Here is a 21,331-nt window from a genome sequence, read left to right as displayed (position 1 = left end):
GATTTTATTGGATATGGGAGTAACCTGGTCAGATTTGTGCTGAATGAAAAATCAGTTTGACAGGTATGAAGGATGGATGAAATTCAAGTTTTCTGACTCCAGAGCTATAGGATCATAGATTTTTGAACAAGAAAGGATCTGAAGGGTTAAGTCAAAATTCCTCATCTTACAAGTAAGGAAACTAAGTGTAGGAGAGGTAAAAAAGTCCTACATAGCCAGTGTTTTGGTTTTTTTTTTTATTTTTCTATTCTACTGGTACTCCTCAATCTTTTAATATTACCCCTAATTCTATGAACAGCTCAATTCCTTTTCCAGTTGAACATGTTCTTTATGTTCCTTCTCACATGAGTTCTTTTTGGTCACATGTCACAGTCCACCTATGTCCACTATAGTTTGAATCACATTTTGATTTTTCTGTGATCAGTGTTCCATGATCCATAGTACTTCTAAGGATCATTTATTAAGGGGCACACTGAAACATAATACAAAGCCCAACTTAAAACTATCAGTGAAGTTATATCAGAGGTTATTATCCTAGGTGTTCATTAAGGGTATATAATTTTAGGTAGGGAAAAAATTGCATCTTTATTTTCACTAACATGCTACTGAAATTTAGGTTTTCCTTCAGCTATTTAAAAAGCAAGACATCAGGTTCATCATCCTCCCAAAGAGTCTATGTACAAAAGTCTAAGAACCCATGGATTAGCTAAAACCAGGGCTGTGAATATATTTGCAACAAAACAACAAAACGATGCCTTCCTTCCAACTTCTCTATCCCTTCACCACTCCTTACTTACTCAATTTTAACCATGATTTTTCATATGAAATTATTATAAGATAAATCTTTATCAAATGCTGCAAATGTTTAAATCAATGGTATTGCTTTTCTGGGCAAGAGAATTTTGGAGCCAGGCAGGGGCAGTTGGAGAAGTTGTTTCCCTTTTCACTCATTTCTTTCCTTTCACTTTTCTTTTCTGATCTCAGTCTCATCATTTGTAAAACTAGGTGTTTGGAATAATCAGGACAAGCTTTATCTTCTGCATACTTCCTTTTAGGAAGGGTCTTGAGAAGCTACAGAATGTTCAGAGGAGACTGGTCAAGAGAATGAAGACGTGACAGATCCTATTGTATGAAGGCTATTTGAAGGAAATGGATGTTCCCATTTAGAAGAAAAGATTTAGAGGAACGTGTGATCACAGTCCTCGAGTATTTGTAGAGCTGTCATACAACAGAAGGATGAACTTGACCTCAGGAAGTAGAACCAGGAGCAAGGAATAGAAATGGAAAGAAATAGATTCAGTTTGAATGCAAGGATAAGCTCCTAATTATTAGAGATAGGTAGTCACATAGGTAGCCATAGGTAGTCATCAAGGTTTCCAGATTTGTTTTAACTAGATGGTCTCTGAAGTCTTCTCAAATTTTGTAATTTTGTCTTTTATTCTTTCCACAGATGGTGCAATGCATAGAATGCTTGCAGATAGTAAGTTAAATGACACAATTTGGAGTGCTGGACCAGTAGTTAGGAATCCTCAGACATTATTTACTACTTGTGTCATCCTGGGCAAGTCTTTTAATCACAGTTTGCTCTTTGTACACATCAATTTTCTATCTATAAAATAAGAGTTTTAATAGCACATAACTCCCAGCTTGTTGTTTGGATAAAATGAGATGAGATTTGTAAAACATTTTATACACTTAAAATATAAAGTGGTATGAATTATTATTATTATTATTATTATTATTATTATTATTATTATTATTATTATTCTTTCCCCCCTCCCTTTCCTTCCTTTCTTTTCTTCCTCCCCTCCTTCTGGACTGTCTCCCATCATTCCTTCCCACTTTCCTTACTTTCCTTACTTTCGTGATGCAGTATGTAAGACACTGAGCTAAGTGAAGGAAGATTAAAAGGGCAGAAGGCATAAATACCACCATTCAAATACATTAAAATATAAGAACAGAAAGGATGTGAAAAATAAGTCACCAGAATACAACATGATGTGTAATTTTTATAGTTACTAGTTCCCTTTACTAGAACTGTTCAGGAATGATTTGGTAACCTTTTAGTTTCATTGATGCTAAAGTATCAAACATGAGAGGAAAAAACAGAGAAGGAAAAACTAGACAAAGTGGTTTAGGTATGTTTTTTTAATTTGAAAACAGAATCTACTGTTTATAGTTGATTTTAGAACACATTTTGGACACTATAAAAGTACCATGATAAAGTAAATAGAGATTTACCCTTGAAATCAGAAAGACCTGAGTTCTGCCTGCTTTTGACACATTTTGATTTCAGAATGATAGACAAGTCTTGTAACCTCTCAGTTCCTAAGACAGTTCTCTAAAAACATAAGATATAGACAAGTTGTAGATGTTCATCAGTGGCGGGAATTTGTACACTAGAAGTTGCATATATCAATGAAATGACAGGTCTGGTCAAAAACAAAACAAATGCAAAACCCCAATATTGACTCCACTTTTTCCCACCTTACTTGCTTGGATTGCAATAAATATCTGCATTTTTAAATTGTATGCTGAAATCCTTCACTAATTCCACATTTTCCAGAAAAACTGTTTTTCTTGTTATTTTTGGTTTTTGTTGTTGTTTGGGGAATTTTTAAAATTTACACTGTTATATTCATTGTGTATATTGTTTTTCTGATGCTATTTACTTCAATTTGGATCAGTTCACATCAGTCTTCTTATGCTTCTTTGAATTCACTTTATTTATTATCTCTTACAGCATAATAATATTCCATTACTTTAATGTGATTACATTTATTTGGCCATATTCCCCCATCATTGGGAACCTACATGGTTTCCCTTTCTTTGCTGACAAAAAATAGTTTTGTTAAATATAATTTGGTATATATGGGACCTTTTTTTGGCACTGTCCTACTTGCATTAAAATTATGGTTAGGGAACTCTAGGTCAAAAGATGTGGGCATTTTAATCACCTTTCAAATAATTCCAACTTACTTTTTATACTGGATAATATCCATTCACACCTCTACCAAAATGCATTAATGTACTCATTTTCCACAGTCTCCACATTGTCTGTTCTTATCTTTGTCACTTTGCCAGTCAGTTGAGTGTAAAAATGAAGCTACAGAGATATTTTAAATTTCTTTTTTCTTATTATTACTGATTTGTAGAATTGGTTCTTATGTCATATTAATATTTTGCAAGCATTTTGAAAAATATTTCCTCATGTCTTTTGATGATTTATCTATTAGGAATTGGCTTTTAGGACTTATATGTCTGTTAGATGTTTATATTTCTTGGATAACAGACCCTTATCAAATATTTTCAAGGAAGGTTTTTTTTTTCTTTCTGCCTGTTCTTCTTTCTAGTTACAATAATTTTGATGGTGTGAAAGCTTTTTCAATTCTGTATAATCAGAATGATATATTTTATAATATTTTTAATTCTTGAATTCATTAAATAATTCATCCTTTACTCAAGGCTGTCAAAAATATGGTGATCTGATTGTCTTCTAATTTTAAAAAATGGACTCTAAAATTCAGTTCACATAAGAATTTTAAATTTATTATAGTATGTTGTAAAAGATGTTGGTTTAAGATCTAATTTCTGCCCAACTGCTTTCCAGTTTTTCTAGCAGTTCTTGTCAAAGAGTGATTTTTCTTATGTAATTCGTATTTTAATACTTCTAGAATCCAATGCTATTGAGTTCAGCTACTTCTGATTTTTCCATCTGTTTCACTAATTTACTTTTCAATTTGCTATCAATACCAAGTATTTCTGATGGAAATGTTGTTCCCTTGTCATTAGTACTTTTAAAAATCATTTCCCTTGCTGGTATATTCTAGCTCCTTGAGGGTAGGGATGGTTTTTGCCTTTTTTGTAATCCCAGCATCCAGCTTAATGCCCAGGAAATAGTAAGCACTTAATGAATGCTTGTTGAGTGATTAATCAATTGATCTAAATGAATTTGATATGGTTTGTCTAACTCTGTAAACTATCCTTTTGGTAATTTGAAAATAATTCTTTAAGGTCAAAATCTTTTTCTCATCTTCATCAAACTCCAAATCATAAATTAAATGACTGAATTAAAAAAAATAAGGTAAACTGAGATGAACTTGAAACATGGATAGAATTCCCAAAATGGGACTATTCATTTGAGGTTAATTGGAACCAGATGCTCAGATCCTGAGCAAGTCTCCATATTTAGCAGTTGTAAATGCTACTTGGCTGAGAGTTGATAAGGGAACTCACTCATTAAAAGGATCCTCTACTCTGGATTCATACATACTATGAATATAAGGGGAGACCTACCCTCTAATGTGTGTGAGTCTGTGCGTGTATGTGGGGGGAATGTATGGAGGAAATAAGCATTTGTTAAGCTCCTATTATGTGCTAGGCACTGTGGTAAACACTTTGCAAACACCATCTAAGTTAACCCTTACAATAACTGGGTGGATCAATACTCTACTGTTTGTGCTATTTTGGCCTAACAATTAACACCAAGAAAACAAAGGTGCTCCATTAGCCACCACCATACCATCCGTACATGGAACCTTCAGTTACAGCAAATGGAGAAGTTTTGAATACTGTAGTTAAATTCACTTACTTTGGTAATGTGCTTTCCAGGGATGTACACATTGACAATGAGGTTGACTCATGCATTGCCAGAGCTAGTTCAATGTTTGGGAGGCTCTGAAGGAAAGTATAAGAGAGAAGATGTATTAGACTGACTACTAAACAGAAGGTCTACAAAGCCGTGTACTGACCTCATTGTATGTCTGTGAAATCTGGACGATATGCCAGTGCTATTCCAGGAAACAGAATTGCTTTCATTTGAAGCTTTAGGAAGAGTCTGAAGATCACTTGTCAGAGTAACATACCAGACACTGAGATCCTTTCTCGAACTAACCTGCCAAACATTCAAACTCTGTTTCAGACAGCACAACTCAGATAGGCTGGCCACATTTTAAAGCAAAACATGTGTTTGCCAAAAAGACTTTTATAGAAAACACACATGGGGCAAGTATTCACATGGTTGTCAGAAGAAGTAACACGAGGACCCTCTCAAGATCTCTCTCAAGAACTTTGGAATTGATTGTGTGACTTGGGAGGCACTAGCACAGGACTGCTCAGCATGGTGTGCCTACATCAGAGAAGGTGCTATAAGCAAAGCAGAGCTGAAGTAGCTCAAAGGAAATGTAGGATGTGCAAATTCAGAGAATCCACCCCAAATGTTCACACTGACAATTTGTGCCTAACCTATGGTAGAGGATTCCAAGCTTGTATTGGTTTGATTGGCCACAGTTAGACACATTGAAACTTGACTCTAGCATAGTGATATCATTTTGGTCCTCTTTGAGAAAGGACAATGATCAACCAACCAACAATTACCATGGGACATAGGTGATATAATTATTCCCATTTTACAGTTGAGGCAACTGAAGCCGACAAAAGCTAAGAGACTTTTACAGGGTCATGCTACCAGGAACTATCTGAAATGGGATTCAAGCTCAAGTCTTCTTGACTCCAATCTCAAGGTTAATTCTACTCCATCACCTAGCTGCCTGGTAACTTAGGATCCTTTTCTCACATTCTTTGACTCGTTACATATCTATCCCTGAGCCTGGTGGCAAAATTACATAACAGTTAGTTTGAGCTCTTTTGTGTATAGTGATAAAGGGTCAGTGAGTCAAATGAGGGGATTATTTCATTATATTTAAAATGCTCAGGGTTGAGCTAACACATAATCACCTAGAAGTAAGACCAAGAGCTACTCTTCATATATATGTATATAAATATGAATATAAATATATATGTATATATATGCTTCTGAACAAGTAGACTTGTCCACAAGTGGAATGTACACATGTATTTTCATGCAGCAGGAGTTCAGCCTTACTTTAAGAAGAGGTTATTTGATCTATCTATTGAGAATGCTATAGAGCAAACTTTCTTAGTTTGGGGCCCATGAACCTGTTCATTTGTTTGCATTTCATTTTTTTTTGATAACTCATTACAATTTCAACTTATTATAATTAATTATTTTTTGTTTTTTTATATATTTAATTTTACGCATTTTAAAACATTACTTTGAAAAGAGCCTCACAAGATTGTCAAGGAAGTGTATAACACACACAGAAAGCTTAAGAACCCCTGCTGTAGAAGATATTTCTGTTCAAAAGGAGATAGATTGGATATTCTTTGAAGTCCCTTTCAATTTTGAAATTCCATGATTCTCTAACCCTTTCTCGTCTTCCTATTTGTTCTCACCTCTCTTCTGTATAGTTAGGGTGGTTGGATAAATAACCTATGAGTAAGTTAGGCATCACAGTACTTGATGTTGGGTATAGTTTCCTTAAGGGAAATGAGAAGCAAATAGACATATTTTTCCCAAACTTTATTTATAAATGGACCTTATTTCAGGTTCCATTTTGGTTGGAAGAAGGCCTAGTAAATAAAAAACACTAAATTAGTAAAACTATTTCCAAATTAAAAATCCTATCCTGTAATTTCAGGAGAAATTCTCAATTCTTTCATTATTCTATATTTATATCTTCACACTTGACACAACTCTGCAGATTCTGCCCACCCCCACCAGTACTTAAACCACTTCATTTTCAGATTCATCTTAGGTTAGAGTTGTTTAAACAGAGGCTAGGCCCACACCCCTATGTTATATTCCATCCCAACCATTGCATCTAGCAGGTCACTAGGGCCTAGCCAATTTTTCCTCTGTTCTTGAAGACCATAACATTAGGAAGATGATGATATGACTTGCAATTGAATTGGATTTGAGTGAGGGAGTGCTGTGCAAGTCACCAGCCTCACTTTTACCTCCAGAGTAATCTTGGTCCAGTGGCCAGATATAGATCAGGACTACCAGAAATGGCCCAGAATGCAGTTCTCACTTTGAGTGACACAATGCCCATTCAGTGAATAGGCCTCTTTAAGAAGACCCAGTTCACTCTGGGTTGGAAAATAATAGGTCCCTGCCCAACCTTTAGCATCTTACAAACTGCCCTGTTCTCTGCTTCTCTCTGCCAGGACAAATGCGACTCTGACCTTCCTATACTGGCTAGGGTTTATATATTCAATTTGGGAAATCAGCCTGTGGTGGCTTGGCCTGAAGGAGAAGTTAAGTTAGTTAGGCTTCTGTAGCTAACTGACCCCAGACACAGACCATTTTTTCATTACAAGTGGCCATCCATTAAGACACTGCACAACTTGTAGCCAGGCTGTTTGCAGCACATCAAAGTGGGTAGGGGGTGGCCCAGAAGAGGTAGAGGCAATCCTTTGTATGTTGAGGAAATCTTTGGGCATGCAGCAAACAGCCTGAGGGCTGTAAGCTGTAGGCTACAAATTGTACAGGCCTACATTAGGGCCTAGCTAGCACAGGCATCCTGCTAACTACCTAACATTATACTTGAACCACCCCCACTTCTTGAGGGTACAATACTCAAATTAATACTTCCAGTGCTACTAGAAAAGACTTGATCATCTATTACCTTATGTCTCCATTCGTAATCTCTCTGACCAAATAGACAGATACACTTCTTTGGTCATTACTAGTCCATATATATTATATCCACATCATAGAATATAAATTCCTTGAAAGCAGAACTGTGTCATATTTAAAAAAAAATCATTCCCTAGTACTAAGCAACAATAAGTGCTTAACAAATGCTTATTAATGGATTGATTGGTATCACATACCCTTAATTTCAGTACTGTGAGTGTTATTTCTACTGGTGGAGTTGAAAGTTCTCCATGCCTTCTCATCTATGTTATTCTTGTATATTTTCTTCCCTCCATAAATCCAATATAATGGCCACACTAAACACTTTGATTCTTTCATTATCTTGAGGGTAATTATATTTTATTCTTGCTACATGGCTGACCCAAGTCCCTTTCAGACCATAAAGATCTTAAATTAAGTAAAAAGAACAAGAAAAAAAAAAACTGAAGTGACAACTGTCTAGACTGAAATGTTAGCACTGACTTATTTAGTTGGTAACAAATACTTATGATGTGACTAATAATAGTTATCAGGAAAGGAAGGGCATGGTAGGAAATACAGACTCCAGTCAGTAGGAAAAGACCCTTCCATATATTCCTGATGGACTCTAATCATAGTACCAGAACACAAAGGGACTCCTCAGTCAGACAAAGGATTAAAAGAATGTGTAATTATTTCTCATGAAAGTACAGGAAAGTTGATATTAAAGGCCTTTAGACGGATAAAACTCAGCATGTTTCACTTTTATCTATGAAAGTGATTCAAATACAGGTCTCAAGTCAGAAAAAGAAGTGAGATGTAAGGTCTGGACTTTCATGAGAAGAGGCATTAGAATCTAGTTATATATCTATTCCTTTTTTTTTCCACCTACTCCTCAAATATGATCAAGATCAGATCTGTTACCTGTTCCTCATCTACAAAAGACCAGGAAATGTTACTTTAACACAACCCATGGTCTTTAGTTACTGTGGATAAAGCATGAGAAGATCAAAGGCAGAACTGTAAGAAGCTATATTTTAATTCACAGATAAGGAAAGATATTTCATTCAAAATATACAATGACTGGGCCACTAAAAATGTATATATGTATGTATACATATATATGTACATGCATACATATGTATATATACAAATATACATGTGTATATATAGAAATATGTATGTTAATTGTAATGTACACACATGTAATACATACATTTCATACGTACGTACATATATACATGAACACACATATGTAATTCCAGGTGAGGGTAAAGAGGGGGTTAAAAGCAAGGGGAAAGTAGGCCCTTTTTATGTTCATAGCTAAGGGGTGGAAAAATGTGGAATAAAAGTGGAAAAGAAGTAGAATAAAACTCCACTTCTATTAAAAAAATAGAAACAAATTGAGAAATGGGAAAAAAGTGTAAAGTGTCAGAGATAGTGGTTGCCCTGGCGACAGTTGGTCCAGCTCCCAAACTGTGGTAATTCAAGTAAGAATAACTGAAAACAAAGACACAATATACTAGGCCCCCTATTCTAACTCAGCCATAACAAATTTGGGATGTAGAACTAAAGATCTCTTTTGGATAGCATGGAAGCCTCAACACAATTATACCTTGCTAAATTATGAGGAGATGAGAGAGTGCTTTGCTTAAATGCTTCTATGAGGAACAGGTCTTCTAAAGGAATCCCTTGCTGTTTGCAGACACAATGAGTACTTTAAAAAGAAATAACTTGAATTTCCATAAATACTTGTGTAACACTTGTCTCCCCTCTGTCCACACCTATCCCCAGTTATCATTCATGGGTCAGGGTAGGGGGTAGGGGAGCTTGATCCTAGTGCAATTTTAGAAGAGAATGCAAGCCAGAAGCCAGATTTAAGACTCTACGTGTGACTGTCCATAGTCATTTTTTGCAAGTAATTACCCATCTGTTTGAGAGGGAAGTGGTGTTTACAACATGATTTGAAAGAAATGCACCTGTCTAGGAGCAGAGTGAGCATAACCTACTTCATAGAGTGCTTCCAGCTCCCTGTAATGTCCTGTCCTTTCCTGAATCTATAATGTCCTAAAATCTTGGCTGGGTAACTCTGGGATTTCTCAGTCTGTCCTTTCACCTGTTAAATGTGATTCCTCTGAATAAGTATAGAAAGTGGTAATGTACTCTTCAAATAAATGAGGTGAGGTAGTATGGTAGGAAGTGTTGTAGTAAGAAAAATGTGCTATGATGCATTAGTTTTCTTCTCCTAACCCACCACCACAGTGACACAAGGAACAGAGCTGGAACTGGAAGACTGGTAATTAAGGTACAAATCCCAGCTCTTTTATTTGTGTCATCTTGGTGGGAAGTTAAGGGGAGAGGAGAGGGGAGAGAGAGAGAGAGACACACACACACACACACACACACACAGAGAGAGAGAGAGAGACAGACAGACAGACAGACAGAGAGACAGAGAGAGACAGAGAGAAACAAAGAAACAAAGAAGGAAAGAAAGGAAGGAAGGAAGAAAAGAAAAAAAGGAAGAAAGAAAGTAGAAAGGGGGAGAGAGACACAGAGACAGAAAGAGACAGAGAGAGACAGACAGAAAGACGGAGATTGATTTCTTAAGTGCCTACTATGTGCCTGGCACTATACTAAACACTTTACAAATATTATTTCACCTGACTTATGTCGGGTATGTCATATGCCCTATCATTTTCAGTTTTCTGAAAGCGTCAGTGTTCTCTTTTCTAAAATGAGGTTATCTCAAAGATCTTTTTCACCTCTAAATCCTAATTCCATTTCTGCCACTAATTTGAACAAGTATCTTTTCTTCTTTAGATTATTTTCTTATTCTCTAAATTAAGAGGCATTGATTAGAGGGATTCTTAGCCTTTTTGCATGTCATGGACCACTTCTGCAGACTGATGAAATCATTCAAATTTTTGAATGCAGAAAATAATGTAGAAAGAATTACAAAATAAACCAAACATTAGTGAAAAAAATCGGGGTGACAATTTAAAAACTTGGAACTCATTCAAGTTCACAGACCTATGTCATGGAAGCCAAGTTAAGAATTCCTACACTAGATGTCTTTTCTCCTAGCCTGAAATCTTATGAACTTAGCTCAGGGGTGAGTGGGCAATGAATTATATCATTTTATTTTCTGCCTGTACACGTTTTAGAGTGACTTCATCTTACATGGTTGGTGAGCAATTTTATATACACACAATGAGATGGACAAATGACCCCCACCCCAATGGTCAATAACAAGGGAAACTTAATGAACAGGTGTGATGGCTTGGTAACAACTTGCTTTTGATCTCTTCCCACACAACCCTAATGGGATCCATACACATACATAAACAGACTGTAATGCTCATTAGGCAGCATGTATAATTAGCTGGATATAAAAAGAACCCTTACCTTACTCTTCCAAGATAGCCTATCAAGGCTTTCTTTTTTTTCTTTCTCCCCCTATCTACCCCTGGCCCAAATCATCCCACCCAGCATTCTATCATTTCAGAACATTCATTTTCCCAAGCTTTGCTTAGCCCACTCCACCTCAGTGCTCTGTCATCACAGCTCTACTCCTCTTCCCAGTCCTGCCTCTTACTGAGTGCACCAGAAGTTTTGCCATTTTTGACAAGTTTGATAATACATGTGACCCATAGCGAGGAGATCAACAAAATCCTTGCATTCTGAAGAACTTGACTTCATTTTGAATTTCATAAAATGCTAAGAAAATACTGAGAATCAGCGACACAATAAGATAGAAAGGAAACCTTAGAGAGATTATAAATTGTCGAAATCATTTGGTCCCTCTTCCTTTGGATGTATTCCTTAAAGTTAGGTTAGGTCTTATGGGGAAGGTGGAAATGTACATTCTTGTTCCAGGGGGAGGAGAATTACATACACATACATATATGTGTGTATGTGTACAGCATAGGTATGTACATGTAGGTGTGTACTGTGTATACACACATATACATGGAGGTAGCTAAGTGACGCAGTGCTGAGCCTGCAGTAAGGAAGACCTGAGTTTGGTTCTGACCTCAGATACTTATTAGTTATGTGACCCTGGGCAAGTCACTTAACCTCTGTTTGCCTTAATCCATGGGAGAAAGAAATGACAGACTATTACAGTCTCTTTGCCAAGAAAGCCCCGTGGACATTATAGTCCATGGGTTCACAAAGAGTTGGAGACAACTGAAAGATTGAATAACAATGGCAACATATGTATGTATCCATATATGTTAATATATGTAGAGAGAAATATCTATATATACACATGATGCACAATTATACACATTGTATCCATATCTGTATCTATATGTATATATATATTCATACACAACAACTATGTGCCCATTTCTGTGTGCTACAAATGTCAAAGGAAAATGATTTGATCTCTTTCCCCTAATGATATATTATCTTAGAGACTGAAGAGACCTCAAAAATCATATCATATAACCCTCTCATTTTACAGATGACGAAAGTAAGGCTCAAAGAGATGATTTCATAATATGGTTAAAGTGACAATGGCTTGTATACTTATATCACTTTATCTGTAGATCTCTATTCTCCTCTAGATAATGTTTATACACACAGAGCATCTGTGTTATAAATCAGAATCAAAGAACCAATATGGTATCTTTATCAACTGACTTGGTGAGATATTCTCTAGTAAAGTAAAGTAAAAAGAAATGGAATGTGCATGTGTTTATATGGGGGCAAGAGAGGGAGGTTTTGAGGAGAGAATGTAATCTAGATATAACTTTTAACCAGAGAACAACTTCCCTGTCTGTTAGCAGAGACTTTCTCTGGTTCAGAGTAGTAACCCCCAACCCCTCTTTCAACTGACAGATGGCACTGAACTAAAAAGCCAAATTGCTTGATTAGTGGGAGAGAAACCTCAGTGACCAGCAGAGAGCTCCCCTCCTGGTTTTGTCATTGCTTATGAAAGTTTGCATAGAACTAAGCTTGAGATCACATGAAGGAGATATAAGGTGAAACAATAATATATTTTTGAAGCACTAAAATAAAAAAAATGTATTTTTGTATCCCTAGAATCTAGCACAGTTATTCACAACTTGCAGGTGCTAAATAATTGTTTGTTCTATTGCATGTTATCTGGAGAAACCAGGACAGTTATGTTAGTGTGGTATAGAAGAAATACTTGTGCACATGGTGGCAGGAGACCTGGATTTGAATGTCAACTTTGATATGGACTCCTTTCCTCAACATTTCTGATTCTCACTTTTTCCATCTGTCTAATGGGAATGCTACTAATCCCAATGCCTGCCTCATAGTATTTTATTTTAAGATAGATGTTTTGTTCATGTTAAAGCACGATAGAAATGTGAATTTTCATTGTATTCCTCCCCAAAGTTAATAATTTTCCAGTTTATGGGGGTCCTTTTCTTTCTAGGATATAAATCACTGTTTAAATCTTTAAAAATGGTTACGACATTTTGTTCCAATGATACTGATAGTAATAATAACATTCCTACTCTAAAGTTATTCTCCAATACTTCCTCATGGAATGGAAATGACTGAGTTATTGAAAACTATGCCAGTGATTTGTAAACTCTGGCCAGCCCAGCTTAGCTGGAAACTTCCAGCATTGTCTTACTGATGGATGGTCATTGGAAGACCAGGTTGGATGAGTTTAATGAAACTCATCACCAGAAGGTTTCCCACACCAGGTGTTGAAAATTATTGGCCCCTAAAACTTTTGGAGTCATTTCACACCAAGTTCTAGATGAGTTGCTATCTGCAGGGTAGAAGTAATGGCCAAGGAAATAAAAGAGATCTTGAAAAATTAAATAATCTGAACAGCTCATATTTAGAGTGATTTTTTTACAGTGACCTTCTTAGTAGGTTTACAAATATTATGGCTCTTATTTTAATGATGAGGAAACAAGAGTAGCACAGTATTATAGCATTATAACAGGGAGGGACATGAGAGGTTATCTGGTTCAATCCCCTCATAATTTTAATTATGAGATATTAAACAACTTGCCCAGAATTACACAGGTAGTGTCAGAAATAGGATTTGAACACAGATCTCTCTCACTGAGCCCTACACTCTATTTGCTATAGCAACAGAGTTTAAATAGCTTATCCATAGAAACAAATATAAATATTTTGAGAGGAGCTTGAATCCAGATCTTGTAATTCTAAAGTCATTGGCCTCTTCACAATATTATATTTTCTTTCAAAAAGAAAATCAACATTTTAATCAAGCTTTTAACTTAGCATTGTAAGGATTGCCCTACCCAATGAACTCATTTTTCAACTAATTCATGATTTCTCATCCTGTGAGAATCCTTCCCCATGCCCTTCCATAAAACTTTCACAGAAAAAGTGCCTCGAGGTTTTCCTCTAGGTCATCAGTTCTCAAAATTTTCATCGTAACAGAACTTTTCATTTAAAACAAAACTCTGGCAAAGCCCTTGAAGTATATTCTTCTGAAATATTATTATTGTTATTATGTTTTGTTTCATGGTTCCTTCAAGCACTGTTTAAGAGACATTTTCCTAGGGTTTTATTTGTTTTAATGACTTAGTAGATATAGAGTTGGCCTCAGAGCCTAGAAGATCTAGGTTCAAGGCTCATCTCTGGCGCACATTGTCTGTGACCGTGGGCAGGTTACACACGTTCCAGTGTTCTAGGCAGTGCTAGAAGATTATATGTTTAAAAGAAGCTACTGATCTGAATTTGTAAAAAGTGATTCTTCCCTGGGGTCTCTCTGACACTGAAATCCTCATCATATATTTTATTTTTTTAATACTGTCAACAAACACAACAACAAATACAGTGGGATCTTACATTCTCTATAACTCTCAGTTATTTAAATAAGATCATATTTTGCTAAAGAAAGTCATATAGAAAAGTCCATTCATATTTTATGCAACAAAGATAGTTTCACCAGGAAGATGCAAGGCACACAAATAGATGATTCCAATACAGGTGTTATAGAGACAAAAACAGGTTTGTGGGTCACTAGTTTCTGATATTACCTTCTTTTATATCAGGGCCATCTCCGTATTCTTTTTAATCTTCATCTTCTTTACGTATCTTGAAAATAGATCTCGGAGTTCATTTTTTTTTTATCTTCAACAGATTTCTTTTCTATATATCTGGTTAAGTCCCATCACTTAATGACTTTATTTTCTTGTGTGGCCTTTGATTTCTTCATGGATTATATCAAATAGAAATATTTTAAAATCCAGAAACAAAGATTCAACTGCCTCAATGAAGGAAATGGATTATTATAGCAATTCTGGCAGATCTCTCCTTTGTCGTATCTATTTGTTCTTCTCATGTGAGTGTTGTCAATAACCATAGAATGTCAACTCTAAATTATATCATCTTGCAATGAAATAATTTGATTTTCATGCTAAACTTTGTGTAATGTTTTTCTCCTACATCTTTTCCATATTTTGTGTCTTGATACTACAAATATTTTCCTATCAATTTCCCTCCTCCTTAATATTTTTAAAGCAAACTTGTATTCTAAACTATTGTTACTCTTGCCTGCCATATCTCCCCACTTGGCCAAGAGATTAAATGTTTTCTGTCTAAGCCAGTATCCGGGTTTTTTTCAGTCTCTGATGACTCTTGTTTATATCAACTAAACTTCTCTAAGGAGTCATAATAATGATTTGATCTCTTGATGTTTAGAGATTTCTTTCAGTGTAATTATCTTTGTTCCTCCGTATCTGTGCTTTGTCTCATCTATGCGGGCAGTCTAACAGTATAACCTGAAGTGTGGACAGTTTCTTTAAATATGTTGGGTTGGAACTGCTGTAATTACATTGTCTCTTTTCATCTTCATCCTTTCTTCTAATTAAATATTCATCTTGACATTTGGTCTGATCAGTTGATGACCTCACTACACATACACAAAAGGGTCTGAAATGACTCCATATTCATAAACAGAAACAAAAGGACAAATGTCAGTTACTTGAGTATATTCATGCAGAATAAGAGCTAAATGTTGCAAAGTAAGTATAAGAAAAGATGACTAAGTACAGACTATCACAATCAGTTCTATGTTCAGAGTGTGGGGAGGAAAGGATTTTAAGGACAAAGCTACTGTGTTAAGAATATAAAAATAGAACATTGGGTGGACAAGTGCAAATCTCACTGGCTCTTCTGTATTGGGTGAATGGAGAGTTGATTCTAGGGTAAGCAAGAATGTGGTTATTCCCGTGAAGAAATAGCAGTATTTTTAGATATAGCATGATATAACAAGAACATAGATTTGCTTTGTAATTGGAACTTGAAAGTTTCCACATTGGTTTTTAAGAAGGCTTTATATTCTTAAAGTTATTATTCTTTGTTATGAAACTTGACTTTGAACTCCGCCTCTGACTTTCACTAGCTGTGAGTCTGCACGTTGAGCAAGAATCATAGGATCACAGCATCACAGAATCAGCAATAACTGGGATGAATGAATGAATGAAGAATTTATTAATCACTTACTGTTTTCAAAGCACTGTTCTAAGCACTGGGCATACAAATAAAAAAGTAAAATATTTCTTGCCCTTATGGAACTCATATTCTAATGAGGGAAACAGCACATATAGAAAATCAGAAGGCAAGATCCCATGATTCTTAGGGCACAGCAGAAAAGTAGTTATTAGCATTGTATCTTTAATGTTGTTTCCACTGGAATCTTTCACATAATTTCCTCATCTAGTAAATTAAGATGACAAACCCTGTAGTACTTTTATTTCCTGGATTGTGTGAAGGATCATTGGAATGATGTGTGTGAAATGTTTTGTAATCCATGAAGTATTATATCAGTCTCAGTGATTACTGCTCTAGTTACTCGTTAATTCTCATTTTTTCTCTCTTTTCAGAATATTATTTCTACAATTTTTACTGTAGTGGAAGGTGTTAGCCATATTTTGAAATCTACGCTAAATGAGCATATCCCATAATATTCTTATTTCACTTAATGTTGTCATTAATTTGTCATACATTGATGTCTAGTGTCTAGTGTGATTTGGATACCATTTTAAAGATGAGTATGCTCTCTGTGGAAAGATAAAGAGATAACTGGTAACTTGCTGATTCTGAAATAGAGAAGAAATAGCTAACCATCCACATGGTATTATTATTGCATGATATGTTTTTCAGTGATTGTAAACAATGACATTTACTATCTGAGGTGGAACTCAATTAGTACTACCATTGCATTTTACTATTTATTTATGATTCCATTTTTGTTTTGTTTAAATACATTGTTTTGGACATTTCTATTTTAGTAGATACACTAAATAAGAATACTAACTTGGCGCCGGGAATTATTCTTGATTATATGTATGCTGATGAAGCAGCAACCTACCAACAAGGGGAGAATGTTAGCAGATTGCATATTGGAATGCTGATGAATGGCTTGCTGAGGCCATAATGATGGTTTTGAGCAGTGTTATCTGAATATTCAATCAATCCCAAGTGGATAAATAGGAACAATGGAAAAGCTTGTAGAAACAACTTCTAAAAGATGATAATGAAGCCTTTTAAAAAATATATCATTGTTTTCTGTCCCTTGAAAAGGGATGTTCCTACATGATTCGCCAGTGTCATGGTTATTACAACCTTTGGATAGTATGAGGACATGTAATATTGCATGAAATGTAATTCAGGACTCCAAAACTTTAGGCAGAAATTGACCATGATTAAAAGTAATGGCCCAGGATATAATCCACGGTTGGTTTATGATTCTCAGACTCAGACCTACCAGAACAAAATTAGCGTTGCCACAACAATATCTCACCCCCTCCCCTCCTTTCATAATAAGTTGCTATATTTTCTTATTGTCCTTATAGAATTACTGTTCTACAGTGATAATTTGTGCAGCTACTTAACTTGTACATGTGGAGATGGCAGAATTGCTTGTAAAATTAAGCTGAGCTAGAAAGAGAGATGATAATGTATCTTGGCTATTGTTACTATGAGAATCCACAGTTGTGAGAATAAAGGAATGAAAAATGGGAAAGAGCATACCGCTAATAATTTCAATTTTTTTTCCTCTTGTCCCAGAGTCTCCCTGCTTTTCATAAAACCTCAAGATGGTAGCTTTATTGAAGGGAAACTATTCCTACTGCTCTGAACCTTATGATTACTCTTATCTTTGGTCCATGGAACCTAATTCTGTATACCATGAAAAATGGAATAATCGTAATAATACCATGCCAGCAAATATATGATATTATAGCAATTAATATGCCTACTAAACAATGTGGAACTTTATAAAGGCCATTACCCAAAACTACTGTCACTATCTAGATTTGTTAAAAAAAAAGGTTATCCTCAATTTTCCATGAAGATTTTATTTCCTTCACCACAGATATGTGCTTACCTCCCTAGAAAGCTGTAACTCTGACCTCCCGAGATGCTTGCTCTCCCTTTCAGTCCATCACTTAGGAACACAAAATCTTTAGTGGAAGAAAGAGAAGTATGACATTTGAATTAAAATGCCCGTGGTTAAACAGCTCACTTTTGTTTAATGTATTTATAAATGTGTTTAATGTATTTATCAACAATATCAATGTATTTACCAATGTTTAATGTATTAATCAATTTAATGTATAATCAGTTATCAATAAAATCAACTTATCAATGCATATGGGCATAGTTGGCATAGTCATCAAATTTGCAAATGACACAAAGCAAGGAATATGAGCTAAAACGCTGGTGACAAAGTCAGGTTCACAAAAGCCCTTGACAGACTAGAAACCTGAGCTGAAAAAGATGAATTCAGTAGGGATAAATGTAAAGTCTTTTACTGGCATTCTAAAAAAAAAGATAAATACAAGGTGCATAAGGCATGTCTGAATACTAGTTTGACTGGAAACAACATCTTGAATTTTTGTTAGGCTTCAAATTGAATATGAGTGAGTAGTGTGCCTCTTCTCAAGCCCAATTCACACATCAAAAAACCCAAACCAAAAATAAACAAAACAGTAAACTAATTTGGATAGAAATCAGGCCTTGAAGCCAGAAATACTTGAAGTCAAGTTTTGTCTCTAAATAAACTGGCTGCATGACCCAGGACAACTCCAATTATTAGCCTGACCAATGCTTTAAATAAGTTGCTAATAACATGGGTTGCAGAGAAGATATCAAACTACATTTGTAGAGAAAATTTCCTCATTTGTAAATTTTATATGTTGGTGAAATCACAGGCATAGTTCTCATCCTTAACAATAATTCTTTAAAAGTAAGTTATCTATCAGAAATTTGCAGTTTCTTATACAAGCCTCTTGGTTTCCTTTTTTTACATGGCGAAAAGTTTGTGTTGTTTTATGATAAAGTTCAGAATAAAAATAACATTTTAAAGAATTCCTCATCTGTAAATATTTGTTCAAGAAGCCCCCTTTAGGATTCTTGTAAATGCTTGCTTATATAAATATTCCCTTTGACCTTAAAGATTTATAAAGTTTTTCTTTGTCTGATGCTAGCCTCCAAAGCAAAATTTGTCGTTTGTTTTGGTGAACACCTACTCTCAAATATGTGCATGATGGTGAGCTCTTTCTATAAGGTTTGTATATGTTGGTGAATATCAGTATCCTGAGAAGCTTCACTTCTATAACATTAGACATATAACATTAGAATGAATATAACATTAGACATTTTGCCAAGGTCAGGTTTGCTTAGTCCATATGCTAGTGTCATCCATTAATAATGAATTCAAATTCTAGGGATACTAAAGCAGGAGTCGTTACTCTGTGTGTGTGTGTGTGTGTGTGTGTGTGTGTGTATGTGTGTGTGTGTGTGTATGTGTGTGTGTGTGTAATGGGCCGTTTGGTTTGTAGTTGCAAAAACTAAAATAGATAGGGAATTAGTGACTTGTCCAGGGTCACACAGGTAGTAAGTACCTGAGACTGGATTTAAACTCAGGTTTTTTTGACTCCAGGAGTACTTTGCTACCTTATTGATGGGCAGATGGAATAAAGCAAGAAAAAGAGAAAGAAAGAGAGAGAAGGAACAAAGATGGAAAGAAGGAAAGAAAGAAAGAAACAAAGAAAGAAAAAAAAAGAAAGGCTAGTCTTGTGTCCCTTCTCTTGTTCCTCTCCTGTGAGAATGAAAATTTCTCTTGGAAAAAGGTGAGCAATAACGAAAGATAATTCATTCATTCCTCCCTGTGATCCACATTAGATAGCTCAGGTGAATGTACACATCATACATGGTCCACACACACACACACACACACACACACACACACACACACACACACACACATTCCCTAGATGAGTAAACTTATGCCTGACTGAGAGGTTGTCCAGGATCATATAGCTAGAAAATATTTGAAGCAGAGTTCATTCTTGGTCCTGTCTCTAAATCTAGCAATGTGCTACGCTATCAAGAGGCCTATCTAGAAATGGGAGACAAGAACAGATTCTCATCTCCTTTAGAATAAAAATTTGGAAAAGTGCAATGTAGATTGAAAAGTGAAGCTTAGAATTAGTGCCCTGAAAATGATTTAAATAACAGTGATAAACCAACTAGATCTGTGCTGCCTCTTTTCATGGATATGGGTACATATGTTGAGGGTACAACTATAGAGGCTCAGGAGACACACCCTCTGAGTAACTGAAGTATCTCATATCACAGTGCCCAACAAAGCCTTAGTTCACTCTTGCCAGGATCAGCAATCTAGAAACTATATACCCTTGCGGTATATCACTGAATATAATTGAAAATAGACATTCAATAGTGTATTGTGAAATGTAATTTCTGTACAAAGGCTAGTGCAATGTTTTGTTTTGTTTTCCTGAGCCCATCTAGATGCTGAAAGACTATTCACCCCACTCACCTTGGCAGAGGTTGATGTGTGGTGAGGCTGACACTTGCCACTCCATGGTAGATGGTAATGAGGAGGGCATCTGTACATAAGTGACCTGTGCCAATAGATGGAAGTAATCAGGAACTATATGTGCAAAAAAGGAATAGGGAAGACAGACAGAATAACAACAGCTGCTCAATCTGGAGACTATTCATTGCAAGTATGCATCTTGTAAGCCTGACTGGCAAGCCCCACCCTATTTATTGACCTTTGATACTAGCCAGAGTTGGGACAAGGCAGCCATTGAAATTCCATAAGCCCAGAATTTAAAAATGTGAAAGGACTTTGACAATCATCTAATCCAACCCAAACCTGAAAAACAATGCCCACAATAATATATTTAACAAGTCCTCATGCTAGTTCTGCTGGAATACCTCCAGTGATGGGTAACCCACTACCTCCTGAGGTAAGTCATTCCATTTTTAGATGGCAGGTCTAGTTACAAGGCATTAATTCTAGGAAATTGAAAGCAGAAGTCAAGTTCTGGTAGCAAGCTTATTCATTCACTGCAGGAGGGATTTGGGAGGGAATTCAGTGACCTTCCCACTCAGTTATAGGAATAATATGAGGTCCTGAGTAAGTAGAGGGGAAGTAAACTGAGGAACCACTAAGGATTAGCACAAATACCATTCCTGTGGTTATTTCTCAGCTTAAAACTTTGAGAATGAATCTATATGGTACACTACTAGACGAACTGGATGTAGAGCCAGAGCTTTTGACACATGTAGCCACAACATGCCTAGAAGGATGATCTCATCTTTTACTTCTTCAAAAGTAATAATAAATGTACCATGTGTCTTAAAGGAAGTAAGAAAGTGAGACAATTCACAAATGATCTGGAACTACCTCTTCTGTGATTGATAGTGGACTACCAGAGTGAACTGATGGCCTGTTGCACCACTGATGGTATCGATTGATTGCCATATAAAAACGCCATTTCCTACTGGATTTTTGATGACATCGTTCATACACCAGAGATAATGACAAACAGCAAAAATGGGGAAAGA

The 21,331-nt window shown here is 35.7% G+C and overlaps 1 long non-coding RNA gene across 1 annotated transcript; it reads right to left on the bottom strand.

Moving 5' to 3' along the window:
* Positions 1–4,593: 4,593 nt before the first annotated feature.
* Positions 4,594–20,381, bottom strand: LOC140527186 (uncharacterized). The gene is made up of 3 exons (XR_011974714.1): positions 20,295–20,381; positions 17,838–17,913; positions 4,594–4,677 (listed from the first exon to the last, which is right to left on the bottom strand). It is a non-coding gene; the product is annotated as an uncharacterized lncRNA (long non-coding RNA).
* Between the last annotated feature and the right edge of the window lie 950 nt (positions 20,382–21,331).

Source organism: Notamacropus eugenii, chromosome 1 (assembly GCF_028372415.1).
Source record: "Notamacropus eugenii isolate mMacEug1 chromosome 1, mMacEug1.pri_v2, whole genome shotgun sequence".
Taxonomy (NCBI): domain Eukaryota; kingdom Metazoa; phylum Chordata; class Mammalia; order Diprotodontia; family Macropodidae; genus Notamacropus; species Notamacropus eugenii.
The sequence above is the reverse complement of the archived record's forward strand: the minus strand, read 5'-3'. Positions and strand labels throughout refer to the sequence as shown.